Here is a 15,350-nt window from a genome sequence, read left to right on the forward strand (position 1 = left end):
ATTTGCCTCAGGATCAGTGTGATTACTATGCGTACTGTGGCCCAAACGCCGTTTGCTACAACGGTGACTGCAAATGTCTGCAGGAGTTCATCCCCCAGTCACCGAGTGATTGGAACCAGAGGAACTTTAATGGCGGCTGTGTAAGGAATGTGGTGCTTTCTTGCTCACCCCATAATGGATTCGCCCATATGTCACATGTTAAGGTGCCTGACACGTTGAATGCCACCATGGTCCCAGGCAAGGGCTGGGATGATTTCAGTAAGTTGTGCTTGGGAAACTGCTCGTGCAGCGCCTATACTGTTTTTGGAGATAACGACTGTGTGATCTGGTCAGGTGAGCTGGTAGATATAGTTCAGCTCGCTGAAGGGATCAACGATTTGTACACTCGAGTTTCTCATAGCGATTCGTCTCACACAGGTATGGATTATTCTTAGCAATACAAACTTTCAAAAAAAAGATAATTCTTTAATTTTGAATTTATTATATTTCATTTTTATGGGTTGCAAATGTTGTTTCAGACCAATTGGTCTCAGTATTGAAATATGCTAAAACATATACCTCAAACGAAAGAAGTGATTAGTTTTCTCCTGTAAACATTTTTCTGGACAATCCTTCAATAAAAACATCGGACACAAAACATTTTCCAAAGCAGTTAATTTCTTTTCAACTGTTCCGTTATCCTCATTACTAAATATTGATCATTTGTTTGTTGTATAGATAGAAACATTGCTATCATTGTTTCTGTTTCTGTCATTGGGTTGGTGCTGGTGATTTCTGCATTACTAGGTTTTTGTTACTATCGAAGCCAGCAAAAACATTTACCACTAGCACATGGTAAGTATTGAATTTATTGCATGTTCTTTAGTAATTATTAATTCAAAGGAGTTCATTTTTGGCCCTTGAACTATCACCACAAAGTGTGATTTTCAGCAATAAACACCAAAATCGGACAGCAGTAGGTCCATGATATATTAAAACTGAACATTTGACCCTCCTTGAGAAAATTCAGCTCTAGATTTGCCGGAATTTCCGTTACATCAGCCAGCTAGTGGTGTCACCTATTCATGTCATGTCACCTCACACCCAGGCCAGTCCTGATACTTCTGTGGCCCGGATCGAAATTAAAAGAAGGGTCAACTCATCTGGGTTTCTTGGAACAGTTCTACTACTCTTAAAAAAAATTATCAATGGATCCATTTTGTGATTCTATCAAATCATCTACGCGCGCGTTTCTACCTTTTTCTTTTCTCACTGCTTAATGCATGCTTGCTAGATGACACAAGGGCACTGAAATTTTTAACAAAGCAATTAGTAATTTACAAATGTACGGACATATTGGATGGACTTAATCAAATAAGTAAATTACAAGTTACAATAAAGATGAATTTTGAACTGTGAAGATCAATGGAGGGGGCAAGTATCTGTTACCTTTTCACCTTTGGCTCTAGCCTCTAGCGTTTTTCGGCGTCGGAGGCGAGTCTCTGGAGTCTGGAGATCGGAGATCGGATCACGCATGCAGACAGGCAGGCATAAAGCGGACGAGGAGTCGAGGAGACAGGAGACAAGGAGTCGGCCGACGGTGTTTTGACGGAGCTGCGGAAGGCATGTGAATAGTCGCTCGTTCAGAATTTCCGCTGCTTGTGCTCGTCCTATGGGTCTGGCCCAAGTGAACTACGTAAGCAGCCATAACCTCCTGCATGCAGGCCAGCAGCACTACCTATTCCCTGTACATGCCTACATGAGGATGGGCTCCTCTGTTTTTGGGCCCAGATCGGCCGCACAGCTCGACCCCCCAGGGCCGGGCCTGGTCACCGCCTGTTGTGACATGGTGCAAAACCAGCACAATATTACGTGAAGCCTGAGTGGTATGTGCTAGCGTTTAAAAACATAATGTATGCTTCCAAGTCGAGAGATCAATGTTATCCTTGTGGTATGAGGTTGAAGATTAAAGTTTGGTGAAAGTTCAAGGGCCAAAAGTGAATTTCTTCCATATTTGTTATTCATTAATTTTGGAAGTAATATAATTGCTTCCATGAAAATATTGTAAAAGCAGAAGTGTTTGGAACAGAACATGAGAAAGTACCTGAGCTGAAGCTTACGGCGCCCCTTGAGAAGAATTTAGACCTGGATGCTATTAGAGTTGCCACCGACAATTTTGCTGAAGAAAATAGCATTGTTTCTTCCCGATATAGAACAGTCTACAAGGTATGTAGTTTCCTTTTCGTTATGAATCTACTTCATCCATAGGAAGACTTTGTCTCTTTGATGATATTGTTTAGGGAACACTACCAAATTTTGGTGATTTGGCAGCCAAAAGACTAAACACAGCAGGAGGACTTGAGGAACTAAAAAATGAGGTGAAAATGCTTGCAAGGCTTGACCACCCAAACATCATAAGGATGCTGGGATCTTGCATAGGGAGTAACGACAAGGTCATATGCTATGAATATATGTCTGCTGGTAGCCTTGATACAGTCCTTTTTGGTATGTATTTCTTATATGTGACTAGAGTTATTTGTATAAGATAGATGATGATATTAGCAGACTTGAATCTGATGTGTGCAGTTGAACATGAGAGGAGTGGAGTACCCGACTGGCCTTCACGTTTTCGAATTATGCAAGGGATTTGTGAAGGATTGTTATACCTACATGAACATTGCAGAATCGTTCATCGTGATGTAGACCCCAGCAACATCCTTCTTAGTGGGGGCTTCATCCCCAAATTATCGGGCTTTGGTCTTGCAACTCTGCTTGATCAGGGTGAATCTGAAGGGAAGGCTGAGAACTTCAGGAGAACACCGTGAGTTCATTTTTTCACCATTGATCTTACCTTTGTTTCTCAATTCTAGTTTTCTTGTGAATTATGCTGAGCAGAATCGATTACTGAAACTTGCTTACAGATTAATGAATGTTAAGCAGTGGATACAGCGCTCCTGAACTGTTATATGGCAAGTACTCAATGCAGTCCGATGTGTACAGTTTTGGCGTAGTACTTCTGGAGATAGTAACAGGCTGCAAGGCTGCATCGTTTTGCAGAGAAGATACTGATGATCTCCCCAGATATGTAAGTAAATTGTTGTTCCTCTTTATCAAACTGTAACTGCAATAATACTCCCTCCGTTTTTCTTTAGATGTCACATTCTCCTTTGGTACACACAGACCCGTACTCTTCTTTCCATGAGTTAGGGCCTGTTTCGTTGCCCGATTTTGGACAACCAAAATCACTACACCAGCACTGTAGCACACTGTAGCGTTTCGTTTGTATTTGTGAATTATTGTCCAAATATTGACTAATTAGGCTTAAAAGATTCGTCTCGCAAAGTACAACCAAACTGTGCAATTAGTTTTTGATTTCATCTACATTTAATACTCCATGCATGTACCGTAAATTTGATATGATGGGAATATTCTTTTTGCATAGTGCCAAAGTTGGAATTTTGGGGTAACTAAGGCCTTGTTTAGTTCCCAAATTGGGAGTGGCAAAGTTTGCATTTTGTTATAAATGCGCAATTGTAGCATTTCGTTTGTATTTGTGAATTATTATCTAAATATTGACTAATTAGGCTCAAAAGATTCGTCTCGCAAAGTACAACAAAACTGTGCAATTAGTTTTTGATTTCGTCTACATTTAGTACTCCACGCATGTACCGCAAGTTTGATGTGATGGGGAATCTTCTTTTTTCATAGTGCTAAAGTTGAGAAAAAGAGGGCAACTAAACAGGCCCTAAAGAAGGCCTTAATCCTGCATCATTCTCCCCCGCATGCAAGTAAGTAGGCCCTGCAGTAGCTAGTACACCGTGCATGCTGATTGAAGTCTCAGCCCTGCAGTAGCTAGTACTACTGCACCAAGCATGCCACTATGCCAGATTAAAATCTCTGCGCAACAGGGGCGCACCGTACCGTGCATGCAGACACAAACATGACATCTTTTTGACGATTTGCAAAAACAAAATACGACATGCAAAAAAAATGAAGGAAGCAGAACATAAAGAAACTACCTAGACGTAGCAGACTCCGCAAGAATGGCATGTTGTACATTTTAGAACTGATATGCCAAGTTTCATTTCTACACAATTGTGGCTATTTTTTTCCAATGCTAACCTTAAGTTATTTGTTATGTTTGGTGAAGGTTCGACAACATTGGACTCAAGGAACGGCTGATCAGCTGAAGGATCAAAGAATGGGGGATGCTCCCAGAGGGGAAGTAGAAAGATGCATTCATATAGGCGTCCGTTGCGTTCAGGATGATCCGACTGAGACCTACCATGTCATACGTCAGGAACACATTAGCAGCAATCCAGCCTTAGCTGAGATTAGGTCAGTTGTGCGGTACTAATATACAATTTATTATAATATATCTTTGGTACTAGGTGATGTAACCGTGGACATCAAGCTACTCAAACTGTGGGTTTCTACCATGGATAAGTTAAGAGTTACCCTGCTACAGTACGGTATCGTCTACGGAGTACTTGTGAAATCTATTTGGCTATATACTATGCTTATGAATGCATCTAATGCCAACGTGAATGGCTTGATGATGCCTAGATCAAGGTAATGCATACGCTAAACGCATTCAGTGTTACATGCAGCTAGTGTCTGCTGCGATCAAAAAAGTTATCTGATCTTCTCTTGTTTGCTTCTAGTATTAAATTCGTACATTTTTTAGTAGAGTATGACTACATACTTGTTTACAGAAGTATGCATACTTACATGTCTGAGTTGATCTGAGTATGAGTACATACGCATCTATCCGGAGAAGTATGCATACATACACATCTAAGTTGAGTATCAGTACATACATATTTTTGTTTAAGAGGAGTATGACATACTGTTCCGTTCCAAATTATAGTTTATTTTGACTTTTCTAAATACATAGATTTTATTATGTATGTAGACTTAATTTATATCTAGGTGCATAACAAAAAAATCAAATTCGAAAAGAGGGAGTACATCAGAAGGTCTATTTTAACACGTATAAGTACATAATCCAGAAATAAGTATGAATGAATGCATACGTCATACTTGGTTCACGGAACGAGAGTATACTTCGAAGGAAAAAATTCATTTTACTCCGCTCATCTATTCACTTTATCCCTTAACCTCTGAATAAAATTTAGACTCACTATTTACACCCCCGAACTATTTCATTTGGTCCAGTCTACCTCTAATTAGATTTCTCTTTTTTGATTCTTCCCATACAAGTTGAATTTTAATCTCAGATTTTTTCACTTGACTTATAACACAATGGTCTACGTTAGAAAAATACTTTAGAAATTATTCATGATTATTTTTCGTACAATTTTGTATATCCAAGATCATTTGGTATTAAATATTTCTAACCTATAAAAATAATATGAAAATTCTTATTGTAAATTTTTAACATAAGGCATCATGTTTTGTATCTGCTCACAAAATTTGAACTCAAAATTCAACTTATACACACTACTGGACAATGCAGTATTGGTCCCAAAGCTCAGTATTGGTTGCGTCTTGACCCGGTAATAATGTGAGCATTAGTATCGGGCCTAACGGCTAGTCCCTGAAGAGCCTCCCGTGAGGGCCTTTAGTACTGGGTGGAGACTTCACCCGGTACTAAAGATTGCCAATTAGTACCGATTGAAGTCTCCAACTGGTACTAATGTGCCTAAGGCCTTTAGTACCGGGTGGAGGCTTCACCCGGTACTAAATGGCAACCTCACCTCACGCGTCAGCTACCCCTTCTCCCTGTCTCACCATGCTCACCCTCCTCCCCACACTTATCCGCTCATCCCCTCATCCTCTCACCCGCGCCTCTCTCATCTCCCCGTCGAATCCCTATCTCTCCCCCGCTGAATCCCCTCCCTCTCCTCCACAGATCCCAAAATTAAAACAGTGAAGGATTGCAAGTTTATAGGATTTATAGGATCCGCTCAAAGAGTTTATAGGATTGCAGGTGAACTAATTTACTATTTTTTTTGGCTTTTCTGGACTATAGAAAAATTAAAACAGCGAAGGATTGGAAGACTCTCACCGATAAACCTTGCTCTGATTACCAACTAATGTGAACCCGTTGGATTGAATCTCAATCTTTCGATGAGAAGGGAAGGGATAACTCAATTGGTGGATGGAGACGACGTTCACGGTCCAACCACAGCCTTCCAAGGACAATGCAGCCTTAGCAACCGATGCACCACCTCCAATGGCTGTCGCGATCTTGTGGAGCGTGCTGCCCGGCTACTAGGACACTCGTCCTGCAAGCAATCGAAGAACTAGCAAGAACAAGTATAACAAGTATTGAATTACTAGATGTATATGAAAGTTTCAAATTCAATCTCAATTATGGTGAGGTTCCGCAGATAAGAAGACGGGTGGCTGATCCAGCACGCACGCTTACAAGCAAGTAGCAAAAGCTAAACTTAATCTAAACAAAACCCGAGTGTTCCTGGTGGCGGCTAAGGGGTATAAGAATATGGGAGGACGGCCACAAGGGTGTTGGGGTCATGCTCCAACCCTAGGACGCATTCCTGATGGACCCAACTTGATACACGGCCCATTGGGCCAAAATAAGGCGACGCAACTTCTCGGACAGAAAAAACTCTTGGTAATAATTTGATCATTGCGACCGTCTCAAAATATATATGGATATGAATCCAGATCCATATGAAAATAGACTTCATAAGGATTTCATGAAGTACATGAACGCCCCAATCTGAGTCCGTATGCAACCGTGGTGACCATCACAAGTTGGTATTATTCTGCAATCCGAATCCAGCCTGCGCGAATCCTTTTCCCTTTCAGTCTTCTCCTTGGTTCCTAAGCAAAACAAGAGTGCACGTATCTCCATGGTCTAAATATGATGGATATGAACTCAAGAGTGTACTCACCTAATGGTTGAGTTGACGAGTACGAGCGCGAATAATGGGACCAGAAATTGGTAGTTGTGTCAGCGTGGATGTATCGTTGGTGTTGATGTCCTCATCATCCCTTTCCTGCTGTGCAATGCCGCCGCCGCCACACGTGCGCCTCCTGACATCGGTCGCCCCTATCTCCCCACCAGGACACCTCCCCCTCCCTGCCTTCGTCGCCAAGCAAGCCACCGCCCTTATCTTCCCCCTCCAGTGATGTGTTCTCCCCACTGGCCTCCCACCCACCAATAAATAGCAGCTCCCGGCCACTCCCTAGCTCCCCACAACCGCTGGCCAAGCCTGAGCACACCCCTCCCTGCGGCCACACCGCTCCCACCTTCCTCCCCTCTCCCCAACCCCACCAGGAGGCTCCCCGCAAGCTCCTCTTTTCCCTGGTCCACTCCCCAGGGCTAGCGGCGACCGAGAGCGCCGTTCCAGTGAGCTCACGATGCTTCGCCCGACGGCGTCGCCCGACAGCCCCGACGCCACACGGCTGCGCTATCAACCCCCCATCCCACCTCCGTCAACCTCTCTCTCACCCACTTGACCTAACACGCGAGCCCAGCGGTTAACGTCGTTTGCCGCCGCCACACCCCTCGCACGTGGACGTGGTCCACTGGGTCGCACGGCCAGCCCACACTGGTCCACGGCGTCCACCGAGCTGGCACACAGCACAGTGCGTCGGGCGGTCCCCACCCCTTGCGCCAGCTAGCGTAAAAACGCTAGGTGCACCCAGGTAAGGGTACACCCATTTCTACTTAGAGCCCTTCCTTAATCTCAAAAATTCCGCAAAAATTTCCAAAAATATGTGGCGGATCCACTTCGGATTAGCTTGATTAAACATGGTTAAGTCGCCTAACATGCGACACCCATGTCTTAGCCAAGTTAACACGAAGTGCCGTCGGATTTCATCCGATTTAACCACTTGAACAGGACCATTTAGTAAACCCACACGAAGGTGAGCGGTTCCAGCGAATACAACAAGTCCACCGAATTAACAAATTACCCATTTAGTTTGGTCATAAAACACACATCAGAGTTTTACAAGGTTCAAAAGAAAACAACAGAAGGTAAAACAGCAAGCGGAAGCTAAACGCAGGGGTCGAACGTCCTTGGTGAGGCCAGCCAAGACGTCAGTGATCCCTTTCCTCGCCGTCCGAGGAGGGATCCCACTCGACCGTCCAACCCGGAGGGAGCTGGGGCGGCCAAGTGCCAACGGAAGAAGGCTCGGGAGCAGCAACTTCACCTGAAAAGAAAAGCCACAACAAGGCTGAGCTACTAAGCTCAACAAGACTTAACCGACAGGAGTAAAGCTACTCCTCCAATTCTAGACATGCAAGGCTTTTTGGCTGAGGGGTTTGTTTGCCAAAAGCACTAGGTAGATCCCTATTTTCAAGTTTTAGCTCAGGTTCTAAGTTCATTATCCGGTGTAAGTTTGCAACCTATTCTGAGCAAACATAGAACCAACCAAAGGGTATATACATCATCAACAAAACCATGTCATCATCAGATTCCTTATTTACTCAGGGTGACATAGCGATCAAGCAGTCTCAAACTGTGAGAGGCAGACGAATCGATTCGAATTTATTAACCATGCATGGCGAACCTAATCTCACGACATCCGTGCACCACGAAGGGTCGCTTCATTTGTCAGCCGTCCCCATCGATCCCTTAGGCACGTGTCAAGTCCAAACTTCCCTTGGCATGCAATGCTCCACAGTCCCGGCCTCTACCGTACTGTGACCGCACTTGCACCCACATGATGCACCATGGGAACCTCGTTCCAGGGACAGCAGGGGTATAAGCCACGCCCTAGTTCAATCAGGTACTAGGCTTCCCCATCCCATACTAGGTATGAGATTAGTACCTTCAAACACTTGATCACGAACACCACCACTGTCGGGCCTTAGCAAGTTTCATAAACAGACGGGGCGATCAACCGACCACCAAAGAGTTACCTCAAACCCTGCCCCGTCCATCGTCCTTATAGTTGTAACAGAAAGGTAGACATCCAACTCCTACAACTCGCGAGTGACAGGAAATCACTCGGCTTTTACCGTCTCCTATTTAAGCAAAGCATCTACTCGGTCCAACAGCTAGTGTTCAGATCATGGGAGCTAAGTCATGCATCTAGGGTTCCAACCAACTCCTATACGTAAATGCACAAGCATGTTTAAGGAAGGCATGCGCAAGTTTGGCAAAACATAGGGGACTCATGCATCCGGGGCTTGCCTTCAAGCGAGAAAGGAGGAAGCTGCTCTTCGGCTTGGGCGGCTTTGGCTTCTAGGGGCAGGAGCTCAGCTACGCCGTTGTCTTCTGGCGCCGGGTGCAGCTCATAGTAGCCGTCGGTGAGACGCAGCTCTACACGAATGCAATGCAAGAGTTAGCATTTATATGGTTATTTCAATAGCAACACTTGCAAGTCTGAGCCCAGAAACTTGCGACAAGTTACAGGAGGGTGGGGAGGTTCAAAGGAGTTGGTGGAAATCAAGAGGTAAGGGTCGGAGGAAAGGAACTTATGATCTGACCCTTAATCTAGAGGATTTGGTGTGCTAGGGGTCCTCAGACTCAACGCTGAAAGGTCCCCAAGTTTTACACATACACCCTCAGTTCGAAGAAAAAGATACAGCCGAGCCCTCGGGTGAGGCGGAGAAGGGTCGGCGGAACAGACAGGGTCGGGCGAGACGGAACCGGGGTCGGGCGGATAAGAGGGGTCGAGCGAAGCGGACAAGGGTCGGCAGAACAGACAGGGTCGGGCGAGATGGAACCGGGGTCGGGCGGATAAGAGGGGTCGGGCGAAGCGGACAAGGGTCGGCAGAACAGACAGGGTCGGGCGAGACGGAAAAGGGGTCGGGCGGACAGAAGGGTCGGATGAGGCGGACAAGGGGTCGGACAAACAGAAGGGTCGGATGAGGCGGAATAGGGGTCGGACGAACGGAAGGGTCGGACGAGGCGGAAAAGGGGTCGGATGAACGGAAGGGTCGGACGAGGCGGAAAAAGGGTCGGACGAACAGAAGGGTCGGACGAGGCGGAAAAGGGTTGGACGAACAGACAGGGTCGGGCGAGACGGAACAGGGGTCGGGTGGGCAGAAGGGGTCGGACGAGGCGGACAAAGGTCGGCAGCTTACCTTCGGATCACAAGTGAAGTTTGGGGTCGGGAAGGAGCAGACTTGAGCGGAAGAACTGAAGCACTAAGACTTGGAGGGGGGGGCAACGTCCGGCGGTGCTCCGGCGGCGGCGGAGCTTCTTGTGGACAACAAGCAGCTTTAGCACAGCGCGGAGGAGCAAGCGGCTGGGTGGATTGGGAAGGGCGGCTGGGGAGCGGAGAGCAGAGTTCCTTTGGAACTTAGGCTGTAGCGCTTTGAGCACGAAGTAGAGGAGCAAGGGAGATGGCAGCTAGGGCAAGGGAAACTCCGGCGGGGTTGGCGCATCCCGTTTTATAGCTGCGCGGAAGAGGGAAAGGGGAGCGGCGCGAAGGCCGGGGAAGAAGCAATGGAGTGCTCTGCCCGGGAGGCGATTGAGCGACGAGGGCGGTGGAGCAGGACTTCGGGGATGACGCCTTCAGCTATTGGGCACTGGAGACGGAGCGGCGCAGGCGGGGACTTATCGGTGGTTGAGTTTTGGCGGATGTGGGCGTCGTCGTGCGGTGGATATGATGGATGTGACAGAGGGAACGACGCTAGAAGCGAGGTTGCTCAGGTGAGAGGTCAGGCGGGCTGCTGCTGCGCGGGCGAGCGCGAAGCAACACTCTGTCGGGGCGCAGATCTGGCAAGGCGGAAAGGAGCTGTCGCGGCCAGGGCCGAGTTGGCGGAGGAGGAATCGTCGCGTAGCGCGGACCTGGGCGGCACGACTGTGAAGGGGCGACGGAAAAACCGGGAGACATTGGGACTTGCAGCCGGGGGTCCGGCGAGGTGATGATGGGCGTGAGCGACGAGGCGCTGCAGAAAAAGTTGCAGAGGGCTTCCGCTGCAATTGGGGAAAGGAGGCGCGGGAATCCACCTGGTCGCGGCCGGCGACGGGGCGGAGCGGCGGGTGTCGGAGGAATTGAGCCACGCGACGGAAAAGCGCTGAAGCGAGCATGCCACTCGAGTGCGTCTGCACCAGGAGATCTGGGAAAAAGATTGCGGGTCGACCGGTCAGTCTCGGTTGGTCCACTGCTCAGATTGAAAGAAGGAGGTGTTGTGGGAAGACTTAGAAGATCCGGTGGGGTGGGTTGGGATCGGCGGGGTCGGAATTGGGGAAACGGCAAGGAGGGGTCGGGACCAGACTGGAGGTTGAGCACTTAGGCTTGGAAAAACTAAGACAGGTGATCAAGGGCTCGGGTTAAGATTGACGTGAAGGATTTTTGTCCGAGGCCGTCACAAAATACTACAAAATAATCTAAGACTATCCATGTCCTTCTTTCCCAAAGTTCATCCCATATAAGCCCTTTTCTAAAATATCATCCTCCCGCATAAATAGAAAGCCCTGTATAAGCGTACCCAAAAATTCGTATCTTCCCTATCCATATTCCAAAAACCCTAGGAAAATTTCTAGAAATATCTTGGAGCCACCTAAGTCTATTTCCATGCCCATCCAAGTTATCTTGTCTAGAGTCCGCCCTAGAGGTCTAAGTGAGTCTATCGAACAAGCTCTGACCTCCATTTGCCTGATCGTGTACTGGACCCATCTGTCGCCATATGTGCTATCCCCTAGCACCAGGGCAAGTGGTGTCCGTCGTACAAACTCTCCAACTTCCAATTGATATTGGCCGACTACATCAATCTCCATGTGTACTATCCCCTAGTACCAAGACAGATCAACTATCGCACAATCTCTAAAGTTCCACCCCTAGATAAGGAAACTTGGCCAGCTTCACCCACCGTAGGGTCGAAGCCGAGCTTGTCGTACAAGTTTCCTAGCCTTGGAATCCCTTCACACCACCTAGCACCCGAATCATATTTAGGATCCACTCCAAAACCCAGCCATTATGCTGCCCAATTCAAACCACATACATCAACCCAATCTAGTCGATATGCCACCCAATTGAAACCCTAGATATCATTACAACCAATGCTACCCGTCCAGAACTAGGAAATCCATTAGTAAAAATTCTTTTAGATTCCAACCATTCCATCCATTAATTATTTAGAAATCCCTTACTAAATAATTAATATATTATTCCTCTTTACCTGGGAATTATTCATTAGATATCGGATAATTCCCAAGGCCTCCATCAACCATTCTTCTTCATTTCTTTTGGTCATATATTTATTGCTAGAAATTGATTGTTAGAATTGTTTGCTTGTATGTGTTGACGCCAGATTTTGATATGTATTGAATCGGCGTCAAGGAAGGGAAGGACTGGCCAATGCGGCAGATTAAAAGATTGGGGATTGGCCGATTGGTGCGACAGTTGGGGATCGGTCGATTGGCGCTACAGTGTTTTGGCGGATGGAGTTGGTGGAGATCGGCCGATTGAGAGGTTGGAGCGATTGGGCCAATATGGGCTTAAAGTGGATCAGAGAAAGAAGATGGAGGAAGATTGGCCTGTGGGAATACAATAACCAACTCCGATACGAGTTGTGCTTGTAAATATTCGTTTTCGTTTAAAACTAGAGATAGATCCTAGTTGGTTAGGAAACTGGTTGTAATAGGCTATAAATAGCCATCTTTAGAGATTTGTAAAACAACACATCAATCAATACAACAAATCTACTTTGTCATCGTACTTTACTTTCAACTCGGTGACTTCGCCAATACTTTTCCTTTTTCACGAGTTCGTACGGGTTGGCAGGGCAGCATCGACATGATCTCCAGCCGATTCTGTAAGTTCCGCTTATCGAGTAATATCTAAGCTTTAACGTCGGGCGCATTGCTGTCATTTCATTTAGATTTATTCACCAGTTATCAATATTAACTAGAATTATAGGTTTGTTCTAGTTTTATCACCAGTTATCCAGCTTGAAATTCGAACTGTCGGCTTTATTGTTGTTATTTTCATTCATTATTACCCTATAGCCGATTAGATCTATTTCAAGTGTTGCTTTGGTAGCTTTGTCTAGTTTACTCTAAGTAGTTCTCTTCACAATCGCTACGTGGTTGTCGGCTGTATTATAGCCAATTATCGTTTTACAGCAAATTGGCCGATTCGCTGATACGCTCCTCGAGATCGGAAACTTAGCCGATCGAAACCCCTGGGATTTGACACGTTTTCTTCCTTGCCAATCAACAGGTCAGATTGGCTGGCACGCCACGCGAACCGTACCAGGGCGATCACCCGAACAGGAGTTAAGCAGATTCTCCTGGGTCGTGTGTCCAACGCTGAGTGTCAATCGGCTGACTTTTAGCGCCAACACACTTTTGGCATGCCTAGTGGAACCACTTCAACTTTCAACATGTCGAAAGCTGCTGAAATCTCCGAGGACAATGTCATGGAAGTAACGGAAGCAGATCTCAACGACGACTAGAAAGAAGAGTTGGAAAGGCAGATAGAACAATACCGGAAAATATGCCTGCAATCTTTCAGTCGTACCAGGAGCGGGGAGACCGTCAAGAAAGCTCCTTTCCCAACTCCTCGCCAGATCACCATCGCTAAGGATTCGGGCAAGATGTTTGAGATGGTTCAGCAGTTCGTCTACCAGGCTTTCATCGATCAATCCCCAGTGATGGCCAACACGGTATACAATGTCGTTATCAGCTCCCTGGCCAATGGCGTATCTCAAGGATATCAGGGGCCAGCATACGCCCCACCCATTACGGCCCCAGTCAGGAGCTTTCCAAGTACATCTCACTCGGCTCCTCAGCCGATGCCAACTCAACATGGAGGACACAATGCTTCACCGCCTTCATTGCATCCAGGATATAACGATGCGCCATACCTTCAATCACAAGCACCACCGCAGCCTGCTCAAGTTTCCTCCGTGCAGTCAGTCCCATCAAACTCAATGCCTTGGGGGGGCACCGTCGACGGCAGCTGTTCTAAATCAATCGGCTGGCCATGGAGGCCCTCTAATCCAGGCACCATTCCAATCGGCCAGTCGGCCGACGGTTCCACAGTATCAACCTGCCATGTCAGAAATCGGCAGGGGGGCAGACGCTGCTGAGGTGCTCCGAGGTACGGCGCCAATGATACTGTATGATGAGATGGCTGGTTCACTGTGCCACCAGATGCCAACCGCTCAGCCGGCCACGTTACCGCAGAATCCACCGCACGCTTTGATTAATCACCCGGTCATCCCACCGCCGATCTACCAACCTGTACCGACTCCCCAGCCAGTAATTCATCAGCAGCAAGTAGACTAGACGGCGAGGATAGCGGAGGTAATTCAAGATCAGTTCGGGTTGAAGCCAAAGGTACAAACTTACACGACCTGCCTGCCTATGATCTACTGCCATTTCCCCATCGGTACAAAGTTCCCGACTTCACCAAGTTCTTTGGGCTAGATGACACCTCAACTGTGGAGCATGTCAACAGATTCATCATCCAATGCGGGGAGGCGGCTACACAGGACGCCCTGCGGGTGCGTTTGTTCTCATTGTCCCTGTCCGGGTCGGCTTTCCAGTGATTCACTATGGTACCGCCCAATTCCATAGTTACTTGGGCCGACCTGAAGAAGCAGTTCCATAAATACTTCTACACGGGAGTACATGAGATGAAGCTCTCAGATCTGACCAGCCTTAGGCAAAGAAGCGACGAGCTCGTGACCAATTATGTGCAAAGAATCAGGGAAGTTAGAAACAAATGCTACACCCTGATCCTGACCGATGCACAGCTGGCCGACATCGCCTTCCAAGGCCTCCTGCCACATATCAAGGAAAAATATGCCTCCCAAGAGTTCGAGAGTCTGAGTCAGATCGTCCACTGATTGTCTGGTCAAGAAGTACGCCCCTTTGATCAGCGAAGAAATTTTCAGAAGAAAGTGGCATACTTAGAGGGATCTGCATCTGAGGAGGAAGCGGAAATCGGCCTAGCAGAGTGGGTTAAAGGAAAGAAGCCGATATCGTGTCCTTTCAGGAAAAAGGAACCGGAGGCGTTCTGTTTTGACACGTTAAAGGCTGACAAAATTTTTGACCTACTCCTCCAAGAAGGGCAGATCAAACTCTCACCTTATCATACGATCCCATCGGCCGAGCAGCTGGAAAAAATGAAGTATTGCAAATGGCACAATGCCACGTCCCACGATACAAACGAGTGCAAGATCTTCCGTCAGCAGATACAATCGGCCATCGAGCAAGGTAGGCTCAAGTTCAAGGTCCCGACAAAACAAGAAAAGCCGATGAAGATTGATCAGCATCCTTTTCCCACTACATTGGTTGACACGGGAAGGAACGCGCTTCAAACCAAGGTGCTAACGTCGGAATCGGCTAAAAGAAGTGGTGCTGTGGACCCCAGAAATTAGGCTTCTGTGGAAGATGTTAAGGGGAAGCGACGCTTTGACGACGAGGGTGAAGGATCGGAAAGGCCGCGCAGACCTATTACTTCCC

At 47.0% G+C, this 15,350-nt stretch overlaps 1 long non-coding RNA gene across 1 annotated transcript; it reads left to right on the forward strand.

Annotated features, from left to right (window-relative positions):
- The first annotated feature begins 711 nt into the window (after positions 1 to 711).
- On the forward strand, positions 712 to 2,452 carry LOC111256119. Its single transcript, XR_002676174.1, has 3 exons — positions 712 to 834; positions 2,069 to 2,205; positions 2,311 to 2,452. It is a non-coding gene; the product is annotated as an uncharacterized LOC111256119 (long non-coding RNA).
- The last annotated feature ends 12,898 nt before the right edge of the window (positions 2,453 to 15,350 follow it).

This window comes from Setaria italica, chromosome I (assembly GCF_000263155.2).
Source record: "Setaria italica strain Yugu1 chromosome I, Setaria_italica_v2.0, whole genome shotgun sequence".
NCBI lineage: Eukaryota > Viridiplantae > Streptophyta > Magnoliopsida > Poales > Poaceae > Setaria > Setaria italica.